Source organism: Octopus bimaculoides, chromosome 8, assembly GCF_001194135.2.
Source record: "Octopus bimaculoides isolate UCB-OBI-ISO-001 chromosome 8, ASM119413v2, whole genome shotgun sequence".
In the NCBI taxonomy this organism is placed as follows: domain Eukaryota; kingdom Metazoa; phylum Mollusca; class Cephalopoda; order Octopoda; family Octopodidae; genus Octopus; species Octopus bimaculoides.
Window position 1 is genome coordinate 73,777,382 of NC_068988.1, and position 5,608 is coordinate 73,782,989.

General features: G+C 33.4%; 1 protein-coding gene across 1 annotated transcript in view; it reads right to left on the reverse strand.

Moving 5' to 3' along the window:
* The window catches only part of LOC106871809 (probable mitochondrial pyruvate carrier 1), a 70,172-nt gene that overhangs the window by 63,536 nt on the left and 1,028 nt on the right, over positions 1-5,608 (reverse strand). The window lies entirely within an intron of this gene.

Here is a 5,608-nt window from a genome sequence, read left to right on the forward strand (position 1 = left end):
CCACCACCACGTTACTCTGGGTCGAGAGGGGACTTTACATCAGCCACAGATCTGGTCTGTGGCTCTCAACAGGTTGTCCTACAGAAATCTCCAATTGTCTTCCACGTTGTATGATGCTATATCCCCTTCTATTTCGTCAAATGCTTCAAGTAACTTGTCTCTAAAATATATATATATATATATATATATATATACATACATACATACATACATATGCATACAAATATATACATACATATATATACACACATACATATACCTACACATTTACATATATATATATATATATATATATAATGTGTGTGTGTGTGTGTACTGTTGAATGATGGTAAGATCAACAAAAAAAACTCCATTTTGTGAGATAAATATTATTTAATAAACACAGTGTATGTTTTTCTGCTAGCCCCTTGATATTTTCACATTTGATTCCCAGTTCTAATAATTTTTATAGGAAGGCCTGTTTTACAACATCGTCAGAATCAAATTATTTTTCTATCAAAAAGTTATCCAAATTCTGGAAGAAGTGGTAGTCAGTGGGGGCAAGATCAGGCGAGTATGGTGGATGAAGGAGAACTTCCAACTCCAACTCCTGTAGTTTCGCCAATGTCATTTTTGCGATGTGTGGTCTGGCACTGTCTTGCAATAAAATAGGAGTGAATCTGTTGACTAATTGAGGCTGTTTTTTTGCAAGTTTTTGCATCATTTGGTCCAGTTGGCTGCAGTGCACTTCAGCTGTGATTGATGAGCCATAATTGATCACACCTGCGCCAGACCACCAAACACACACTATCAGCTTCTTTTGATTAATTTTGCTTTTGGACTGTGTTTTCGTGGCTCACCTTTGTCCAGCCATAGTGCTGAACATTTACGATTGTTGTAGTGGATCCATTTCTTATCGTATGTTACAATTCAATTCAAAAATGATTAATTTTTGTGACGAGAAAGTAGCTTAATGCAGGTTTCCAAATGTTGCTGTTTCTGATTTTCATTGAGTTCATGTGGAACCTACTTATGCAACTTTTTTACTTTTCCGATTTGAACAAGGTGTGTCAATATTGTTCGCTTGCTAATACCAAACAACAACAATAATTCACAGGCACTTTGAGATGGATCTGACTTGACGGTGGCTTTTAGTTTGTCGTTATCCACCTTTGTTTCTGGTCAACTGCATTGCTCATTTGTAAGGTCAAAGTCACCAGAATGAAATTTTGCATACCAATTTGATACTGTCTGCTGTGTAATAAAATTAGAATGAAATACTCCATTAATATTTCAAGCTGTTTGTGATGCTGTATTTCCAAAAAAGAACTTATATTTCAAAGCTATACAAATTTCTGACTTATCCATCTCTAAACAAAAATAGCAAAAAACGATTTATAAATACTTTATAAAGCACAAAATGAGTTAGAAGAAAGAAATAGATATGTCTAACAGAAAATAAAGATTGTCAAAATATAATAATGGCACAAAATGAGCAGCTGTCAAAGTTTACCATATACCTTACTACAAATTTCATACTTGATGACCTAATATGAAAAAAGTTTTGAAAACTCCTTTTTTTACACCCCACCTCATCATCCCACTCCAGACCTATTTTGGCCAATTTTTTTTGTTGCACTTCAAAACCATGGGAAGAGCATTTTCGGTAAAAAGATTTTTAAAAATTGTTAATATTTTCAGAGGGAAAAGTGAGTGATTTAAGGGCTATTTGGCTGTTGTTTCTAGCACATCCAAAGACAACTCTCCTCGTTTCTTTATCACTCTCACATCTATTCATATCTGCACTAGGTCTACTTAGGAGGTTATTGTGTCCTAGCATATGTGCAGCCTCTTTTAATTTTCATATTTTCTAGTGGTGTTCTCTGTCAATTATTTTTTTTATAAACCCTAAAATTCACTCTATAATTGCCCACAGGCATATAGCATAGTGGATAAGACTACTAACCCTTGGATTCTAAGTTTAATCCCAGGCAAGAACTTGAAAAATAATATCAACAGAAAAATAACATCAGCAACATACTTCAGGAATAAGAACAGTGTACCCCTTTAGTCAAATAAAGGGCTGGGTTCGAAATTCCACCAGAACACCTGATTAAGGCTGGAGAGTACATCAGCCAAAACGTGATAACAAAAAAACAAGTTGAGGACAACTATCTTTCCATTGTAAATAATGTTAATTGTCTTTAAAGATTGATATCTAAATTCTACAAAAACAGTTAAGTGGTTAGCAAATTGGGCTTTACATGACCAGAATACCTTTATTGATTCAGGGGGCAAAAATATAAAAAAGAGTTTATTGTTGCTTTGTGGACTGTATAGACCTCAAGGTAAGGTAACATATTAAAAGCCTGCTCAATGTTCTCTCCACTTTAAAAGAACAACATCAGATGAGCTGAAACCCTGCAGATTTATTCTTGCATACAAGCTACCCAAAACTGTTTTAGATCATTTCATTAGCCTCATTGCTAATGTATCCTGATTCTAAGATTGCCAAAGGCATCAGGTGCATAAGAAATAAAAAAAAAACTTGTATCATTTGCTAATGAGGTTGGTTCATGCACTTTGAATAATTAATTTATTGTCTAAGATAAATTCAACAATGTTCTCCCTCATTATAGATAAAATGACAGTAACTGATTGCTGCAACTCTAAAATTTGAAAGACCAAGTGTTTTTCATGCTTCTGGAATTTGAAAACTGCACATTTATAATTATTTACACTCATTTTTCAAACACAGTAATATATTTTGTGGAAACTTAATTGAATTTGCCAGTGTTATGATGGTGAAGTAGAAAAATCATAGGATATATTCAGCTTGGTGTTTGCCAATGTAGATTTAGAAGCATACATACATCTGTGTGCTTCTAAAGCTTGCAATGAAATACCACAGCATTTGGAAGAATTAGCAAGAAATATATTTTTTCTAAATCTGAGTAGTGCAAAGTACCTAGATGGATATAAGGAATTCAAAACATTTTAAAATTTCAGTCCTCACAAAATTCTTCATATTAGGTGCACAAGATGGCTTTCTTTGAAACAAGTACAAAGAATTTTGAAGTGGCCAGAGCTTTTAATTTTTACATCAGCAACATTAAAAAATGGTATTCAAATGGCTTTTAGAATTTTAGAAGAATTACAAAGTCCCATGATAAAAATGTATTTTGCTTACATTTTAATGAGCATTAAGCTAAATTTGAGATTTCAAGCAGAAACATTTAGAAGTCACAAGTTAAGAAATTCCATTAACACTCGATTGAAAGCTTTCACATGAAAAAAAAAAAAGGCAAATGTGAATCTATTATGTGAATCTATTATTAATTATATCTCCATAAAAGGTATGACTAGCTCCATGAACTTAAATATATCACCATAAAAGGCATAAACACTTTCATGAATGTTTATCAACCAATCAGTATTGACTGGCATGTGATCAGTAAGGACAGTAGATCTATATTATATTAAAAATGAACTGCTTGCTTGCTTGCAATGTTACACAGCCAAATCAGCGCATAAAGGGAAAATACTTTGAAAGGAAAGTGCCCCTGAAATGTGAATAGAAATGAAATAAAACCAGTTTTGTGTAAATTGGGCCAGTGGTTATTGAGATATTCAGGGTTTTGGGGGTATAAATACCCAAAACTCCATAAATTACAGTTAAGATGCTCTTCAGTAGACTGAATCTAATTCTTGTTCTTATATAGTTCAGAACATCAGAGTATCTTTCATTTTGTTTCTCAGCAATTAAGAAAGAAATCCTCTTGTGATGCTTACTAGCTTCCTCTCCTGATGTAGACATGACTATAGGAATGAACGAGCCCTTTTCTATTTGGAGCACTAGATCATTGTAATATCTTTTCTTCTTCCATTCATGTTTTGCATAAACCCAAGACAAATTCTTGTTTATATATGTAGGTACATTTGGATGCATAACACTGATGTTCAACAATGTTTTTTTCAAGGGGACCCCAAACTCCAATTCCAGACAACATCTAACCATGATTTTTCAGCAGTATTGCAATTTCTCATCAGGTTTGTGTCTAGTGGGAGGAGTTTGGTTTTCACCTTCACATCAATTATACCTCAAAGACCCAAACACAATTATGTCTTATAGACACAAATCCACCCCACTTTCTGCATGAGAGGGCATGGTCAATGTTGTCTTAGAGTCACACTGGCAGTAACTTTGTGTTTGGGATTTTCCATCAGTACCTGTAATTTTTACTCCTGTACCAGCAAAGATTTCATTTGCCCTTGGTTCAAATCAATCTTTTACAATTAACAATATTTTCAGAGTAATGGGACAGGCCATATTTAGGACCAGTAGTGTAAAGTTCATCCCACCATTCTGTTTAGTATTGATTAAAATCATTTCTGTTTTGCAGTGCAAATATTTACATATCACATAATACATGTTTCTTATTACAATTAATTCACTGTACATATGTAAATACATATGTATTGAAACAATATAAGGAAATGCATAACATTGTTGGGTCATTCATTCATGTTTTAGTACCCAGCTTCCTACTTCTACCTCGTCTTCTACCTAAATACCATAACCAAACCAACAAAATGTTTCTTATGTGATATGTTAACAAATTCAGAACTGCTTCAAGCTTTTGATTCAATTAAACGTTAACTGAATTTGATAATACTGTATTTCCCATGGTTTTAAATTATGATTACTATGAACAAATGAATAGGGATGGAACTTTTAATACACAAAATGCACTAGAGAAGTATTGTTTTACTTCGTTTTGGTATCTGGTTTGCAAGATTCTTTATATGAATTCATGTGTTGAAACAAATTTTGTCGAGTCTAGAGAGATTCATTATGCCAATATAATTAACACACACACACTGGTTCAATTCTACTCATTAAATACCTGATTGTTTTGTTTTTGTTTGTCAAAGCTCTTACATTACTTCTTGCAATCTTTGTCATTGAAAGGGTAGCAAGAAGCAACAAAAGAGCTTTGACAGACAAAAACAAAACAATCGGATATCTAATAAATGAGTGGAATTGAACCAGTATGTTAATTATATTGGGATAATGATCCCACCCCCCACCCCGCCAGATACAACAAAATATTAGTTTGTTCTCAAGAAAAATAAGGTTCTTAAGAAATGCTTGCTTTAGGGGTGGGGGGGGTCAGTTAAACTCTGACATGAAAAATATAAAATTTTAAAAAAAAGCTGGTTCCATAGACTCGCATGGAATCGTACATGATAATACTTAAAACACACATCCAGAGAAATTTAGTTTCTAGTGCAGTAGATAATTTCCAATTCGAAACTCTAGCAATGCCTATTTATTTTCTTTCGGATTTCCTTTACAAAAAAAAAAAAAATCATTCAGACTTCACAAATCCATATTAATCAAGTACCTTACGGATTAATTTTATTAACCTTCACACAATCATTGTCAAGGCCGCAGTTCGTGCAAACTACGGTCACTGACAAGTAGTTTCCCTTTCTGCTCTGTAAGCCAAAAAGATTGCTATAAAACATTTCCAGTCCAACCTGCCTCCAAAATAGTTTGCCAATTCCAGGACTAAGACGTCTGTATCTTTTATTATGCTATTTATGCTTCTGTACACTTTTATTT